Source organism: Adiantum capillus-veneris, chromosome 17, assembly GCF_014529385.1.
Source record: "Adiantum capillus-veneris isolate H3 chromosome 17, ASM1452938v2, whole genome shotgun sequence".
Lineage (NCBI taxonomy): Eukaryota > Viridiplantae > Streptophyta > Polypodiopsida > Polypodiales > Pteridaceae > Adiantum > Adiantum capillus-veneris.
The window spans coordinates 128,380,353-128,399,918 of record NC_140947.1 but is presented as its reverse complement, the minus strand read 5'-3'; the positions used below and the strand labels follow the sequence as shown (position 1 = coordinate 128,399,918).

Here is a 19,566-nt window from a genome sequence, read left to right as displayed (position 1 = left end):
CCTTCTAAAATGCAAGAAGTTTGTGACACAGTGGGGGTGAGTAGAAGGAATTATAGGGCCATCTCTAAAACCTGGTTTCAAGTTATTAAGTATTACAAGATTAAAGCTTTTGGATTTCCTCGGCCTCACAATGTTGGGAAAGTAAGGACTCTGTTAAACGAAGAAATACCCGAACATTTTGGACAGTACTGTGTACTCTCTCTCTCTCTCTCTCTCTCTACTCTATAATCTCGTGTATGTAAATATGTCTCTCTCCATTAAGTAATCTACTTAATTATCTATTTAGCTATGTCTTATTTCCTAACATCATGTGCCATTGATTTGTTTTGACTTCTTAAGTTATGTATGTACTCATGTTATTTATTTTCTTTTTCTATTTGCTGCAGTTGCATGAATATCCAGAGTCTTGGGTCACGTGGGTGAGAGAGAAGGTTGTTTCTATGGTTTTGGAAAGATCAATAAAATCAAATGATTTAGACTCTCCTATGGCACCAACTACAAATGAAACAAAGTCTCCTTTGCCACCAAAGAAAGGTAGAGCCACCAAGGGTTTGGATGCAAAGAAAAGGGATCACAAGAAGAAGAGCCCTGCAAAGAAGATCCATATAAAGAAGAGCCTTGCAAAGAAGATCCATACAAATAAGAGCCGTTCAAAGACAATCCATACAAAGAAGAGTCCTACAAAGAAGATCCATGCAAAGAAGAGCCCCACCAAGAAGAATAGCCCTGCAAAAAAAAAAAAAAAACAGATGCAACGGGCCATCCATTCCACTCACCATTGAAATTTATGGTTCAAAAACGTTGTTCAGCTAAGAACAGTAAGAGGGAGGCACCTAGCTCACCTTTCAAACTACCATTCATGTTGCCAAAGAAGGTTGCCAAGTCACCCAATCCAACCACTCCTCAGGAGCCCAAAGCACCAATCCCCATGGAACCCACTGCCAAGTCCCACGTGCTAAGCCTTGAGGAGCGCAAGTCACCACCACCCCCTCCTTAATTGACTTCACCCCCTGCTAAACACAAAAGAAAAAGGGTCTTTGAGGATGTAGAATCCTCTCCGGCAAAAAGATAAGTGGAGTTTCATGATTGATTACTCCACAAAAGTTATGTACACTTTTGTTCATTTTGTCCATATGAACATACACCATTTGGTGGTTCATAATTTTGTACTTCAAAATTTAATACTATTCGATTCTTAATTGTGTATCATGGTGTCATGTAAATTTAAAACAACATAAATAATGATCACAACAAGGTAGAAAAGCCTACAAGTATATTTGCAAAATCCAATGATTACAACATTGAACTTGTTTTTTCAAGTCCTTTGCAAGTGGCTCAAATACAACTCTTTTTGGGGGAAGACATGTGATGCAAGAGGTTGCATTCTCCATCCTTGTGCTCACAACAATTCCATCCGCTTTGAATCTATACTCAAGAGATGTTTCATCAAGAAACTCAAGAGATTCTCTAACATCCTGTAGTCTCCAATTTGTTGTGACTATAAGGCTCATATGCTCAATGTGTGGATGGACTATGACCTTTAGTTCAAACATTGGACAATTTTCCTCAGAGTCAAGAGGAACCCAGCTACCTAACTTTCTTCTCCATCTCCTATAGTCATAGCCCAGAACTAATGACTGACGACATAGTTGATATGAGATAGACATAGAATTTGGGCTTACTCTACAACTAATATTATCGCCAATATGGAAAGTTTCTTTGGTATTCCATCCGTCTCCAAGTACATTATCCAATTCAGTCATAGATAGTCTTCTATTAAGCCACATTGTCTTTGTCCTATGCAAGTCCATTGTTTTGAAACATGCCACAAAGACATGTATAGGCAAGAACCATTGAACTTTAATTCTTCTTGATATCCTACCCAGAGACATAGGTTTAAGTATATCTTCTTCGATCTTGGATTTGAAGCTTAATATAGTACATGCATCAGGGGCTTCCCAGTCAAGTGAACTTATGGTGGGATCGGGTAACTGATGTAGTTCTCCATATGCACCTTCTTGTGATGGAACCTTGTATTCTGCAAAATAGACAAACAAATCCATTGTTTTGTAAAAAGAAGATGGCTTGTCAACATACATAATATATGAAATCCCTTTATGCATTGCTTTGAATGTCCCACTTAGGCTCTCCACAGAGGGTGCCATTCCATAACTGTTTGAAGGAAAGATATCTGGAATGGAATCAGAAAATGAGAAATAACAATGGAAGAATGATAAATTCATTGTATCAAATAGATAATATTTTTTATTATTTACAGTATGAATGCAGTGTGGGATGTTTGTCCAAGTCTAACACCATATCCTTGGCCATGTACACATGTTGAACCTTAGCTAGCGAGCCATGTAGATCACTTTAAAGCAAGAACACGACTTTTCTAATGGTTTTTTACTTTTATCTTGTTTGGTTCTCTTCACTCTGTGTACACCTTTGCATGAAGGAAGAGTTGTTACGCAGTCATTCACACAAAAAGACATGGGTTTCCAAAGACCATCCTCTCTAACATTATGAAAGTCACAAGAAGTTATGTTATGTGGAGGGCGACGTGCAAAAGATGTCATGGAATCTCAAAGGTTAGAGAAGAAAAAATAAAATATAGAGACGAAAAGACATAAACCTCTCACAAAATAGAGGGAATGTGAAAAAGGTATACATTTGAAAAAAGTAGGCGATTTGTCATTAATGGCCTTGTTTTTAGAGCCTTCTCGCATAGATTTTGTATCTTTTGACAACAATTTTGTGAAATATAAAATAGAATAAAAGATGAGAGTTCATTAGTACTTTGGGCTGCAAATTTAAGGAGCTTACTCGCTGAAAGCACCTAAATATAGCAATTTTGCCTTATGATGAAGACATTTAGCCGCTCTCTGCCAAAATAGGACCATCAAAACCCAAGATAGAGGATACAAGAGTGCCATACTTTTGTATACGGTTCAAATGACTATTGGACTATTCCTTAATCATTAACAAGCAACCCTTTTCTAGCCGTTTTTGGCCCTAATGTTATGCAAGAAAATCAAAGCTCACTGCTGAGGAGCACTTTACAGACACCCAACTCTGATGGAAGGCCCAAGTGCTCGAGTACTTGAGGGAAATACCTGGAATCCTCCCCCTCATGTTCACCTTTGAGGGCGATGACACATGCTTCCTTCTCCTCATTCCCTTCTGTGATGCTGGTGACCTCCTCGCCAAGCTAGACTGTCGCCCTCCCCTCTTCAAGCTTGATGATCACGAGGATTCTCCCATCATCACCAGCCTTGCTCGAACCCTTGCACGTTGCCATGCCCGTGATATCATCCATCATGACATCATACCAAGAATAATTCTCTTCCACAACATCAACGACAGTAGCACGCAAGAGCCAGTCCTTGCTATTTCAGCTTGGTGGCAACCCTAGCTCCTAGAGAGACTTTTGCGATTGCATCGTAACCTCATGCCACCAAACCCCTAAAGATATCAAGGGTTTTTATGACCATCGTGCAGATATTTGGATCCTATCTGTGCCATCCATACTAGCTAGAACTTGATACCTTTGGCCTCTCATCCTCAGCAAAGGACCCCTAGACTCTTTGAGGACAGACCCTACATATGATAGCAGGCTACTGCATGGCCGACGAGTTGCATAATTGAGGAGAAGTCATGCTTGGGTTATAAGGAGAGGGCGCACTGCAAATAGGAAACTAGCTACAATAACATAAGGCAAGAAAAAGATTTGATAGTCGAGTAGAGAGAGAGAGAGAGAGAGAGAGAGAGAGAGAGAGAGAGAGAGAGAGAGAGTGCAATTTCAACAAGGGAAAATCTATCAAAAAGCACCCATAATTCTTTATGTAGCAAACCTTTGACATAGAATATAAAATTAGATCTTCTTCTCTTTAAACTTAATCAATATGCCACATCTCCTATATTTGTCTTAATGCATGTTTTGTATCTGGCGGGGAGGACATATATTCATAGCAATAGATGTTTCAATTGCACAAGTGCGACTCCAGCTCGAGAACACTACAAGGTTTGTTATCTGTATCCAACACCCCATGACTATGCGTTTTCTTGGCTCAACACATAAATGCTACGGGGCATGGCACGGATTTTGTTTCTTATAATTTTTTGAGAAACCACAGTGCTTAAACTATTCACATTGCTTTTTTGTACCTTGACTCAAACATTGTCCTTCGGGTTCCACAATTGGATGACATTCGTACATGATTATCAGGTCAGTAGTGTAGTTCCATTTTGGTAGTCTGTTTATGCTTTCTGTATTTTTGAGTTTGTCAAAGCCTCCTTAAGTTTAGTTTAGCCATATGTTTTCCTCACCAGTGCATGCTCAATTTTGATTAGTATATATATATCAAATAGACATGCATTTCTTTTCTCACAGTCTGGCAATTCAACCTATATGTTGAAATAAAGGAAAATTGACTATGGTTGATTGTGAATAGTATGGGTGTCTCAAAGATAGTTCCACGGTTTAGAGACTAAATGGTCCATATTACTAGGTTGAGTGGTGCAATCTGCAAACAACTACCAAAGTAGGTTAAGTTACAACCCTTTTGCTCAATTCAATCACCCTCTTTAGTATCCCTTTGTCTTATATGAATCACTATGGTACACAGCTTGCTTCTTCCTAATGCTCATCAAGTCCCAAGCTGAGCTATTATTGGTGCCTATCAATTGGTGCTACTCATTTTCTCATGTCACCACAACAAAACCCAAGGTGATAGCAATCACAACCAACTAGCCAAGTAACCAACTACGCTCCAAAATCTATCAGATTATGTACGGCAAAGACCCACCAAGCAAGAATAGTTCTTTTAAGAACACCTTGGCCTAGTAAAATATTGTAGTAATTTTGAATAAAAATATAAGAAAAAATTTATTATCTTTTTTAATGTCCTATATATTGCTTGGTGCAAGCTATCCATATAAAGGATTTTAAGTGAAATTAAGGACAATAAGCCCATCTGTTACCCATTTCAATTACTTCCATTTTGCAGCTCACCTATGATGTAATCATCGGTTTGTGAGTGAGCCAACGGCTAGGATTTTTACATTTTTTTTCATTAAATTGTTTCTCCTAGCTTCTCAAACATATTTGGTTATGTGAGCATATATATTGGAGACTCTACATTATCCAACGCTTGGGCCATGTTAAATGTCACTCTCAGTACGCAATTGTTCAAAGTGGGTATACCTGATCTTGCACCCATTGAATCCCTCTTTACCACTCTCTCTGTAGAAACCCAAGGTCTCCATAGTTGTAGTCCAAGGATGCTTAGTTCCACCACTCATAGAAGACCAAACAAGAGATGAAAGGGCTTCTACTCCACAATACCAAGGATCATGAGAATTTTTGGGTGCCAAAAACTTTCAAGAAGGGTCCTTGGGTGATTTTGCAACCTTTTTCATTGGGACCACATTGAATGCCTAAAATTGTCTATTTGATTGCCTAGTTTTGGATTTTATTGGCAAAATTAATTGGCAATTGAATCGATGTGCTAATTGAGTTTCGATTTGGCCACGCCATTCACCTATGTGTGGAGAATTTAAAAAGAAAAAGGTATTTTTTTTATAATTGTTGTACTTTTTGGTAAAATTTTTAATTTTTTGCATTAATTTCCAAATAATTCCATACAAATTTGATAATTTGTGATTTTGATGAGTTGTTTTATGTGAATATTTAGGCATGATATTGAGCACTTTTTTGCCTTCATTGGTTGAGTTTTGTGCTTTTCACTATTTTTGGGAGGTCAGTTCGATGATTTTGTGGCAATTAGTGTTTTTGGTAACAATTGCTATTTTTAGTGTGTTTGTGTATGTCAAAAATGTTTGAATGTGATTGGCGATGATTTTTTGAGGTTTATAAAATTTTTCAAGAATTTTTTGGATTTTCGGGTAATTTTTAGTATTTTTGGCTAATATGTGGGCTAATTTTGGCATTTTTGGGTATTTAAAAAATAAAAATTGAAAAAAATTGCTTCGACATGAGCGTCAATGAATTTTAATGAGCTTTTGGTGTGCAATTTGGCAAGGCATCTACGTTTTTTTTGTGGTGTGGCTTACATGCATTTGTCAAGGGAGGTTATTAGATCATACCTGTCGAATCCAGTCCCCAATGTTGGCTCCGAGTGCCCATAGAAAGCAGAAATGTGCTTGTATGCTCTAGGTTGCAAACAACAAAGCTCTCTCTCTCAACTCAAGCAGATGCAAATGAGGCTTTTTTTGCCCTATTTTGCGTAGATGTACCCGGCTTAGCCGGAGTCTCAAGTGCGCACTTACCTTCCCTGACTTGACTACTCATGGCATATCACTTGCGGCTCAAAGAGCTTGTCATTTGGACATTCGATTGCTAATTTCTCTCGATTTTGCGAATTAGATCCGTCGTAAGTTTTGGCCAAAAATTTGATTTGTCTTGCATCTTTTGAAACTTGACATGCTTGAAGATCTTGCTTTATTGATCCGCCAAAGTTTGCTTTCAAAATTCAATTTCGGCTCTCTTGATTAATTTTATTAATTTTTAATCATTATTAGCTTCGAAAGAAGTAAATTCACTACCTATAGTGAACAGTGCAAAGAAGCTCTAAAGGAAAGAAAACGCTAGAGGCAAGGCAAAGAAAAAATAAATAAATGAATCAATTCACACTTTAAGGTCGAGCACTTCTTTATATAGAGATGAAAAGTCCTTTGACTTTCCAATTCCATGAGGCTTTCCATTTCCTAGACTCACCGTTCTCTTATGCATTTGAGATGTTTTGAAAGAATTTTTATTTTTCCGAGATTGGGAAGCCCTACTAGATAAAAATCAAAGAAAATTACTAGAAATAATTATTATTTGGCCAAAAATTAGCCAAAATTATTCCGCACACTCATGTATACAGACTCTCATTGTAGGCATCATGCTTGTTGAAAATCTATTAATATGGCTACCTATTGTGTCTAATAAGTGATAAAACTAGATAAAAAGCATATGAAAAGCAAAAATTAAGCGAAAAAACACACTTTATATACTCTATACACATGAATTCTCCTCCTCTTGTAGCTCATGATCTTGCATGGGAGATAACACTGTGTCTATGGAAGGACATGGAATGTGTCCCTATTATGCCAATGGAAGAGATGCATGGGATAACAATATATGTGCAAGATGTAGGTCTTGAACGGATAGTTCAATGGTTTTTGTTGACGAGGCTCCATCTATACTACATGGTTTAAAGAAACGTATTTGGAGGTGGTACGCTTTTCCTTTTGTTGTTGCTTGTTGGAGTACCATTTTCTTGATTTACATGGTTTGTGGCAATTTTGGTACCCACTTGGACTCGGTTGTCGTGGTTGATGGAGATTGTTGATCGGTTTGTCGAGTCCATGGTCTTGATTTCCATTGCCAAGTTGTTTTGGTTGGTTGGGTTTGGTTGGATGGTTTGTGCTTTGGAATCCATTGATACTTGGGTTGGTTTCCTTTAGGTCTCTGTTGTTGTTTGGTTGCCACTTCCAAGTATAACTACGGCAAGGCTGTAGAGATTTTGTTAGGGGACACTTTTGTGGTGGTTTGGTTGGCACTGGGGGAGTTTTTTGTCTTTGGTATCCATATTTACTTAGGTTGGTTGTCCATGATTGATTTCTTCACCCATACCTGTCTTGTGGTTTGTCCAATGAAGTGCCATGTAGGCTGAGGTATCTCCACTGGCAATGGTTTTGTCTCAATGGGTTGTACTTCCCACATGTGATCAATTTGTGCCAATGGAGTGAAATAAGAGGTGTTCTTAAGTTTGAACTTTAAGGTATCCTCTTGGTAATCCGGAACTACTTTGTAAGTTTGCATCCATGGTACACCTAGGATGATCGTTTCATTGAGACCTATATCTGCCATAATATGAATTGATGTGGGCATTGATGGACGTCAAGGTTGATGAATACATTTGCTTTACCTAAGTTGACCATCTTTCCTCAGTTTGTAACTTTGAGCTCTATTTGATTTGTCGTGAATGGTACATGTGACATCTTTATGTATGTAGAGTACTTGATGGCATTGGCTTCTTGAGCTCAAGTGGTTACAAGGGCTCTCTCTGTCAATCCATCTAGAAGTTGTATTTGGATGCGTACATCCATGCCTCCAAGCCAATTTTTCCCAGTCTGAATTGCTTCTATTGGAGGAGGTACTGTTGAAGGTTGTGGCAAACTTTTTATATGGTTCTATTGTTCCTTGTGCTTTAAAATCTGCAACTTTGCCTCCTCTTGAGCCTATGCCTAATTAGATTGTCTTAGTTCCTCCTTTCTGCTATGTTGTGGATCTTTTCCAACATTTTTGTGGCTAGTGCTTGGTGATATTTATTCAACCTACAACCACTTATCTAATTGATCATCTCTTCTCCCTCTAATGTTGCAAGTTTTATGTCACCACTTGATGATATGTATTGAATCACGAATGGGGCTTTTCCTCACTTTTCAAACTTTTAAAGTGTTGTTTTAAAGGTATATAATAATACATAATCACCCTTTTTTAATGAGTGCATTTTATTTGCGAGATTTTGTTTTTGTGCTTTTGCAATTGAAACTATCTTTTCAAGCTTTTTTCCACTAGTGTACTTTCATCAAACCTATACATTGATATATTTCTTGCATCACAACAACTAATACTTACAAAAAAATGGATGATAAATCATGTGGGTGGCATACGAGTGTGAAAAATGAAGTGGATAGTGAGGAAAACTGCATAGTACCATAGTATAGGGAAATTTACCAACAAATAATACATTGTCCAAAAAGATTACATAGAGGCCATTGACACAAGAGACAACCTTAAAACAAATTTTTTATGACCGTGTGCCATGCAGCCTTTAGGTTAATGTAAACCCCTCCATAAGGTCACAAACATACTACTATCTACCTCTACTATTTTTGTGCTTCTTTGTGAATTCCATTCATCCACTTTTGTTACCTCACCATTGCATATATCTTAGAAATTCCACTTTAGCATTATAGGATTGGATGTGAGCTACAACAATAGACCTAGAGATGTCTGTGGCTTACGTAGACTTCTTGAGATCAACCAAGTTCTTAGCCCACCCAGCCCACCAACGCAAGCTGGATTTGATGGTGATTGAATTCCAATATGTTGGTCTCTTACTGTAACATAGCCATAATTTGGTTGTAGACCTTTGATCTAGGCCTATGAAAGAAATATTGCAATGGCACAAACAAGACCGTTGTGTCATAATCAATGATGTTAGAATTACAAAACATATATGCATTACAATATAAAGGCAAAAAGAAACTACTAGTTTAAGAGATAGTGTACAAATGAAAGAGGCGCATATTAGATTTCTTGATCAAGTCCACAAGAAGAGACAACTTGGAATCATTCAGCCACTGGGTTGGATCATCACAATTGTCAATGCCCAAACTAGCACTATTGTCATCATCTACATCTATAGCTTCTACTCGCATATCACAACCTCCATGATGTTCCCAAGATCATCTATATGTAAGAATCAACAACCTGTACCCCCTCTCTATGGCATCATTTCACATCAAGGTCTAAGTGGAAGTAGTGTATGCCCACTCTTAGCCACCCATGTTGCATTGAAATGAGAATATAGCAACCAAGACCATCCACTTGCTAGAAATAACTGCCCAACAACCATACTCTTAGCCATCCATATTGCGTAGAAAAGAGAATATAGCAACCAAGACCATGCACCTGCTAAAAACAATATCTCAACAATCATACTCTAAGTGTCATAGAACAACTAAGTGGGAGTGTTCATGGGGGATTTTATGTCTTATGGCTACATCTATAATCATCTATGTTGCATTGTGATGTGTCAACCATAAATGTTCAACTTGGGTGTGATTTCTTGGGTATGTGATGTTAGTGCATTGAGACACCCCTATAAAGGTCAACATGATCTAGGTGTGATGGATACCTTTGCTATATCATCATGTCAAGAGCTCCAATATGGAATGGGAATACTTAGTGACCCTTAAATTTTTGAACTAACTTGATTGAGTTTTGCAAATCCAAACGTGGACAATTACTCTTCTTTTAAGAGGGGGTAATGTCAAAAAATGTTGACGTGGCAACCACTGAATATAGGTTTGGATAATATCCTAACCTTGACCATATTATAGCTAGGAGCTGAAGACAAAGAGGATTAGTATTAAAATCCTAACCCTAACTAACTTATTGAGTTGGTCAAGGGGGCGCTAACCCCCAAAAGATAAGAAGAGTCCTCCGAGGGGATTACTATTAAAATCCTAACCCGAACTAACTTACATAGCTAGCCAAGGGGGCTAAAACCCCAAAATATAAAAGAAAGCTAGATGTGTGTATATATGTTATTGTGGTGGACTACACTGGCATGCCCAGATTTTTTGTTGACTACTATAAGAAATTCCCTTATGTGGTGATTGCTTTTGGGGGCCAAATTTTAGCCTTTTAGCTTTTGGATGTCTTGCTTTCTATGTAACTACTTTTAGGGAGACCAAGGGCCTTTAAATGTGTGCATAGGGGTCTCTGTCTAGCATTTTGCCTTGTGAAGAAGCCGAGAAGAGTATAATATCATGTACCTTGTTGAAGAGGAACTACAACACTAAGTGTTTGAGAAAAAGAAATTTGGCAACCATAAACAATTTGTTTCTATCGATTTTCCAAGAGGTAATTTTGATAATTAAAGCTAATTTTAACCAATTTAGCACTATTATAGGCAAGATTTTTCATTTTTATCTTCCTCTCAACATGAATTTTTTAACTTCAAAGTGGACGATTGCTAGCTAAGACATATTTTTCCCGAATATTTCCACCACTCCATATCTCTTAAAGGATGAAGATTTATTGTAGCTTTGTTGACTTGCACAAAGCCTTTCACAAAAGTCCCATAGCCGAATTCATATAGACTCTACATGACATGGGAGTCCCATAAGAGCTTGTATGGGATATCTTGGCATTCTATGAGATAGTTATAGAGAGAGTACTTTTACAAAAGGGTAACAGCATGTTCACTCTAGTATTGAGGTTAAGCAAGAATTTTGACTTTCCCAATTGTGTTTTGATTGTATATTGGTGAGATTTTTTACTATACTGATATTTCAAGGGATAGCGGGACAGCTTTCAAGTACATAAATATCTTTGTTGCTTTATGTCAATGATATTGTGCTTATTTCAAACTCTCCTAAGATATATAGAGACATCTAGATACATGATATTGTGCTTATTTCAAAATCTCCTAGATATGCAGAGACATTTGAATATCCCTAGGGCACTCTCATGTCTGAGGCATAAGCGGTACCCTTTGGGGCACCCTCATCTCTAACACTAGCCCTGCACTTGACTATATGGTGACAGTAATGGCAGTAATAAGCTACCTATAACTGGCCTCTATCAAGTAAGAAGAGACAGAAACATGGAGAGAGAAGACCCCCCATGGTAGTGTATGTTGTGTCTACAGAGAGAGATAAAGAGTTTCCCACTATTGCCCCAAAGACAAGCTTTTCCGAACATTGCTTCCATGAGATGCTCTCTCTCTCTCTCTCTCTCTCTCTCTCTCTCTCTCTCTCTCTCCAAAAAAAAGAGGAGGACCGAGATCTTCGCCATTGTCCGCAAACAATGGGGGGGCTCTTGGCTCTCCCATTTATATTTGCACTTAGATAGATATCGAGAGCACATGCATCACCCAGCCGTTAAAAGATTTTTTCCAAGCTGTCGTGGACCATGGGGAGACTCTTAGCCGTCCTTTTTTTGCACTCAAGCATAACCAGAGCACATGCACTCACATGTACATTCAATTGACTAGTGGACATGTAATATGAGTGCATGTGCATGTTACCCCTAAAGGTTTCCAATTGGAAAGAGCCCTAGTTTCTTTCTAATGGGTGTGTAAGTGCATGTGGGCTTGCTATCTCTCTTAGTGCAAAAAATTAAAAGGGAAGGACAAGAGCTTTGAATGACCTCATGTTCATCAATAGCGGGAAAAACATTTTGTAAAAAATGAGAAAAAATGGTCTTTTCTTAATTTATAGAAGGGACGTTAGAGTCTTCTACATGGTCTGTGTGCCTTGAATAACGTGACATTAGTAGTGGGAAAAACATTTGTCAAAAATCTATAAAAATTGTCAAACATTTTTGCAAAAGAAGAGGGTTGGAGCCTCCCCATCATCCGCGTGCAAGCGGATGATGGGAGGGCTCCATTCCTCCTTTTTTTTGAAATAATTTATCCAATTTGATCATTTTTGTCCATTTTCACGATTCAAAAAATGGGGCGCTAATGCCTCACCATCATCTGCGTGCACGCGGATGGTAGGGAGGCTCCACTCCTTCTTTTTCTCTAAATAATTTGTTTAATTTAACATATTTTCCCATTTTTGTGATTGAAAAAAAGGGGGACTTGAGCCCCCCCATCATCTGTGTGTGCGCAGATGATGGGACAACTCCAACATTCGTTTTTGTTCAAAAATATTAGGCCATTCTCTTACCATCATTGTTGCTGATGTATGTAAATGTCACTAAACTCCTTGATCAAAAGAAGGATACGGCTTCAATCTCCCCCCCCCCCCCCCCCCGCCCCCTCCTCTTTATTTCAGATACATAAGCGAAGACTTAATATCAAACAATGATGGGCACAAAGATACTGGTACATACTGGTAGGTTCTTTAAAAAAATCATTAGTGAAAAGATTCCCCTTGCCACCACTCTCCCCACTTCTCTCTCTCTCTCCACCCATCTCCTTTGATCTATGCGCCTCCTCCCCTAGACCTCCGGCTTCTTTTTTTGTTGCTCGCCAACTCTACTGCACTCCCCCGGTTTGGCTCGCCCTACAAAGGCTTGAACACCTTGCTTGACAGCTGCAAGATGGAATTGCACTTGCTCTCGATTTTCCCTGTCGACCTTGCATTGCTTAGCTGTCGATTTCCAAGCTCTCAAAACCTATTTTGCTTGGCCTGCACTCGAGCTTGGCTGCCCCCAATTGCCACATTGCACTTGCTTACTGCTTGAGCCTCTATGCATGAAGACCTCCGCTTTGCCCCTCAATCTTCAACAACAGTATCATCCCTTCTTCTAGCTCTCATCGCTTCAGCCCACGCAGAGAGAGAGAGAGAGAGAGAGAGAGAGAGAGAGAGAGAGAGAGAGAGACGCCACTTGCATGCGAACAAAAAAATTGCTGCTTTTGACGTTTTGCCCTCATGCAAAGTGCAGTCCAAAGTTCGTACCTTTTTACTCCAGGCTTGTGTTGGCATCTTGCTTAATTCTCTAAAATGAGCTAGTTTCCAAAATGTGTGATACATACTACTGCTATGGGTAAAAGAATTCATAGTAATGTTAGCCAAGAGCTTTACGTGTTTGGAATATCGTTTCTTGCTAAGAAGCTCTAGGATGTTTTCAATGGATGGCGACGATTGCATCATCTTATAGGCATGTGCAGTTATGCAAGACGTTGATGCTATCTTGTGCTCCTGGATGGAGTCTCTTTTAGGCAAGCTATTATACATATATGCGTGGCTCAAAAGAAACGCAAGAAAAACGAACTCTTCAAAAAGCTTCATAGGCCATTTCGACGAAGTGTGACTGATGCTTGGAATAAAAAAGAGGGTCGGAGCCCTCCTCATCGTCCGCGCATGCAAACTATGGGGAGGCTCCAGCATACCGTTTTCTTTCCTGGTCGCAAGGAGGTGGGAGCTCAAAAACCTGCCCTCAATCTGGTGGCCTCTGATCAGTCTCTTCCATTGGCTTTAATGCATGATCTAAGCCTTCCTCTTAACGGCAACCCCTCTCAGTCACTTCCTCCTGCAACCATGACCTTGGGGCATGCACTATCAAACTCCCCAACCTCTTGCTTCTTCTTCTCGACACTCAAAGTGCATACCACCATTGAAGTGGCTGCCAGCCTCTCGTGGTAATTATGGGAAGATTCAAGCCTTTTCCTCTAGTTGGCCACCCCTTCTTACTACAGTCTTGCTTATCAACTTCCTTCCTCATTGAGGGCTATGCATCACCCAATATGGCCTTCTCTGTCCCCTTCTACCTCTTGCTCTTCTTGCCCACGGGCTATCTCCTCCTACTGGCAGATCCTCCACCTTCTCACTAGCGCAATCATCAAGTTGACTCTGTTAAGTTGGCTATCTTCCCTGTTATGGCAAGCTTCAAGGTCAGCCCTGCCCTGCTGTCTCGTGCCCCCTTCCCTTCTCTCGAGCTTATCCATTCTCCCCAGATGGCCTCCACCATCCTTCTTGGCTGCCAACGAGCTCTTCTCCTCCTGGCTTGATTTAACTCATTGTCTCTTGTTTTCTATCAGCTCGGCTTTCTCCTCTTCTTTTCCTTTATTACCAAAGAGATGGCAGGACTCTCTAGCACTCTCTCCCTCCCCTGGATCAGGTGCTCTCTCTTCTCTCTCTTTCGAATCCCCTCTAGATGGCCACCAGTCTGGCGACCCATGCTCGTACTCCTTCCCCTTCTTCTCCCTTGCGTTCCTTCCTTCTTCTCATGGTAGCTGACTAGGACATGCAGCCCATGCTCGCAATGACTGCTCAAAAGCTTTTCATATTTAAAATTGATACTTTTAAATTAGAGATGAATCCTACCAAGAAGAAATGTGACACTTTGAAAATCCAAACTTGGACACTCTCCCTCGTGACTGCTCTCAAGCGGCTTCCTTCTGCCATGAAACCTAGGGGTGCCTTGCAATATTTTGACTAGTAGCTATCTCGAGATGATCAAGCTCTTCTCAAGTGTGGGCCATTTATTTGTTTTCATTTGGCTTGCTACCTTACCTTGATCCTCTTGCAAGATTGCCAACTTAATAGAGTCTAATTGAGCAGAGCTCTGGCTCGGGTTGTGAGCAAAGCTTATGATGTATATTTTCTTGCTAGTCTTCATACACGTCTGTGAGTTTTGTGCCAAATTTTTATTTTATTTTTTTGAGGATAACGTTGGGATGCTTTATTGTCCATCTTAACACCTGCAAGACCATCCTAAAGTAGAATCACCATGACAACATATATCTTGTACAAGAGAGACATTTTCTCGATCAATTTCTTTGACCTCATGAGTGCCTAGAGCGGTATGTTTCAACACGAGTTGTTGCATTGCTTGCTCCTCTCACTCACAAACACTAGATAAGCCTCTCATAGCTTTAGTCATGTCAAGGGGCTTTTTGGTATAAACCTCCAAGGAAGGTTCAATGGGGATATCAGGTTTGTCAAATCCCTATTCATCAAAGTCCATAGAGATGTTATCCTCGCCATTGAACTCGTTCAAAGCTTCTAAATATGCAAAAGGAATGATCAAGTCCTCATCAACGACATACACATAGGTTAATATAAATGAAGGGTGCCCTCATGATCTTGAGCGCTATATGTGCCTAGAGTAGTTGAAAGATAGTTGGCATTGCATTCTGGCATACCCAAGGGTATACCTGGTTATCCAATCACCCAAAAATATCATTGGGAGAAAAGAGCCTCTCTAGGACAAGAATACCCCACTTGGTATACATATCTACAAGAACATTAGTCCACCAACACTCAACCACTTTTCTTGAAACTTGATTCTCAATTATCTTTTCCTTGTGAAGCACCTCCTACCAACACATGCATGCTAAGTGACTGCATTTTTGGAGATGCATGAAGCCTTGATGTTACATCCATTGAAAAGAGTCCATAACTTCCTCAGCCGGCCCTTGCTCAGAATATCATCCCATAAGTGTCATTGTCATCCCATAAGGTGTCAAGATTCAAAATCTCAAAATAGACCCTCCATTTGCATTCTCCAAAAATAGATCAGATCTTTTGTGGCTCAAGCCTTATTTTCATATCCAAGAGATGGCATCTTGAACAAGATGCCCAACAATTTTTTGTGCTTTCAACATCTCCCACAATGATGCATTTTAAGGGAACTCCTTCTAGACCTCCCATAAATTAATTTTTCCATGTTTTTGACTTATGTCTTGAGAAATGATGCATGCGCCTAAGTTGTAGCAAACACACGTGAAGCCCTTTGGTAGAGAGGTGCTTCCTTTTTGCATTGGACAATGCTTTATGTCACTTGCATGCCATTAGCTTCACATCCGCCATCAATCGTCCAAGTGTAGTGCTCTTCCTCTACTGCATGTCCTATTGTTTTCCCTCATGTTATCAAAACGTATATGGCCCTATCCACTAGAGCTCAATTACTTACGCATTGAGCACATTGACTTTGTGATTGCAAAATTAGTGGAATGCCTTTGTGTTGCATTTGCACAATTTACTATAGAAGTTTCTCATACCACACTAATATTTGAAGATATTATTAGTGTACTATGAGCGTCAAAAGCTCAAAAATAATGTTTCAATTGCAAAATCTCAAAAACAAAAGCTCACAAATATAAAATTCCCTTTTTGAACTCCTTGTTTATTACATGTTGATCATAAAACTCTTTCATGCGTCGTGTTTTTGCATAGATATTTGTGACAGCTTATAAGCGTGTCTTGTCTAGCTTCTCAAGAATATATATCTAACCTTTTTGATAGCTCGTGGCATGTCCTCTTAAGTCCTTGGCTACTTGTAGTGTGGGAATCAAGAATTCAATACGCACTATGGAATTAGGTGCAAACACCAAGTTAAAAGTTTTCATTCCAATTGCTATTTTGTAAGCTACACGGTATGCCCATAGAGTTGAATGTAAATTTTGGTCCCAATCCTCTCTTAACTCACTCACTATCTTTGTGAACATTGTACATATGATTTTTTTTTCACTCATGATTTTTTTTGCACTCTCCACTTTTCCATTAGCTTGAGGGTGATATGGTGCTGATTTGCAATGAATAACCATGAACTCATCCAACAAGAATTCTATCACTTCGTTTAGAAAGTGAGTCCCTCTATCGCTAACTATCTCGATTGGTAGCCCATATCTTATAAAGACACTCTCATATAATAATTTCATTGTCTTTTGCATCATTATATTATTCTGTGTAAATTTGGCTTTGACACTTGGTCAGATAATTTGTGACCACTATAATATATTGAACATGCGTACAATAGGTGAGAGGGGCTATTGGTCTACAAAGTTTATGTCCGACTTAGCAAAATCTCTTGCCTCCATCATTGGTCTTAGTGGCATTTTGTCTCTCTGCATATGTACTTTTGTTTGTTGACATTTGTCACATCTCTTTACATATACTTCATCATACATGGACAAGGTCGCCCACTCCAAGGTGTTAACTAAGTAAAATTTTCTTATATCACGTGCATTCAACAAAATGGATTTTAATTACCCTTCTTGTACACATGTTTCTATAAATTAAAAACCCTTCTGTTGAATGCACATGCTCTTTAGTGAACTCCCGAATCAGTCACCAAACTCTCACAACAAGAATTGCCTTTGCCATTTTGTTAGCATAAAAATGTTTTCTTGCTTATCCAGCATGAGCTTTCTCAAGTATCAAAATGTATTCACCTTTTGTGGCACACATCCATAATTGATTGTGCTTCCTCTTGTGAGGATTTCCCTCAATCAACACATAACTCTCAGCTTTGACTTGAATGGATTTCATTCTTGCTTCGCTCAACCCCTTTGGTAATGTTCGTTTTGCTAGGTAATCCACAATGCACGAGCTTCACTTAGGTGCAACTATGAATCTAAACAATATCGCATGTTCTACAAGTTCCTTAGTTGCACAAATTTCACATAAATTGATGTAGTCATGAGCAACGAATCTCTGCATTCCAAGCTAGTATACACCTAGTCTCATTAATCTCTAAAATGTTTGCGCTTTCCATTGTGAATTCTAATGTTTTTCACATGAGCTTGGCTCAAGTACACATTTCTCTCATTTGGCTATATACATAGCCTCAATATATTTTCATTTCCTTGCTTGTATAGCCTTTGAGTTATTAGCATGAGTGTTTAGGTTTCTTCAATGATTGATGGTTGCCTTTCAATCTGTGGTAATCCAATGGTGAGCAAAGGTATGACATGTTCACTCCACCTTGCTACCATCTCAATTTTGAAAAGATAAGAATATGACAAGTCATCGTCAACTCCATTGGGTGCTTTTTCATGAGTCAATCTAGCCAAATGGTTGGACCTCTGGCATGTGGTTCCTTCTTTACCACCACAGTGAAGTCAAACTCAAGCAATATGATGAACCATTTAACAATATGTCGTGTATTGCAAGGTTTTTTCACCAAGTATAATAGTGTCTGATGATCCACAAAGAACACAAACTTGTTTGCAATAAGGTAGTGTTTAAATTTCTTCATAGCATAACCCATTCCTAATTCTTCTCTGATCTTTGTGGTTGTGTAATTCTTTTCTACACTATTTGGTTGTCTACTAGAGTAACTTATAGAAAAATCCATGTCGTTCTCTCTAGGTTGTGCTAAGATGCATCCTATAGCATAAGCTGATGCATCAATGTGGATATGGAAGATCTTTGTCTAATCAAGATCTTTCAAAATTGGATCAAAAATCAATTTTTACTGAAATAATTGGAATGCTTCTTCACATTAGTCGGTCCACTCAAATTTCATGGATAAGAGAGTAGAGAATTTTGGCAATGATTGCATACATACAGATGAATCTTCTATAGTAATTGCAATGGCCCATGAAGGCTTGTACCCCCTAAATTTTGTCAGTTAGATAGAGCTACAATCACTTGAATCTTCTCAAAATTTGTAGAAACACTTTCTTGGACACAATGTGCCCTAAAATTTTCCCTTGTCTTACCATGAAGACACATTTGTTGGGATTCAAGAAAAAATGATAAGTTTTGCACTTTTTAAAGATCTTCTTCAAGTGCTCTTTATGCTCATTTCTTAAAAGAGAGTGCATGCATAAGTCGTCCATGTAAATATCTAAAAATTTTCTTAGATATTCCTTGAATGCATGACTCATCAGCCTCTGGAATGTGGCATGTGCATTGGTTAAGCAAAATGGCATCACTCGGTAAGTGAATATGGCCCATTCCATGTCAAAGGTTGTCTTGTGTTGAACCTCTAGCTTTATAGCAAGTTGGTTTTAGCTTGAAAAGACATCAAGAAAATGGTAAGCTTCCTTACATGCAACTCACTCTATTACATGATTAGTAATTGCTAGGGGATAGTTGTCTCGAATACTATTTGCGTTTACCTACTTGAGGTTTCCACATACACGTAGTCTTTTGTTTTTCTTGGGCATTACCAAATTGGTGAGACCCAATCTATGTGCTCAATTTTGTAGATAAACTCCACTTCCTTAAGCTTATCTATCTCCTCCTTGATCTTCTTTGCAAAGGTTTCATTATAGGTACAGGGACGTTGTCTCCAAGGCTTTGCATCACTCTTAAGAGGTAAGGTATGTTGAAAAATTATTGGACCTACTCCCTCAATGTCCTTGTATGACCATGCAAACACATCTCTATACTCTTTGAGAGTAGTTAGCAATAGATGCTCTTTCTCCTCTGTGAGGTCAATGACAATGTATACCGGATTTGGTTCCTCTCCTGGTTTAGTTAAGTCAATGCACTTGGATTTCTCATGTCCATCATACGATGTCCCTAGTTCCTTAAGTTCCCAAATTGGTTTTTGAACTATGATCTTTTGATCTT

The 19,566-nt window shown here is 38.9% G+C and overlaps 1 pseudogene; it reads left to right on the top strand.

Annotated features, from left to right (window-relative positions):
* Positions 1-2,544: 2,544 nt before the first annotated feature.
* LOC147438059 (uncharacterized) lies at positions 2,545-3,545 on the top strand (annotated as a pseudogene).
* The last annotated feature ends 16,021 nt before the right edge of the window (positions 3,546-19,566 follow it).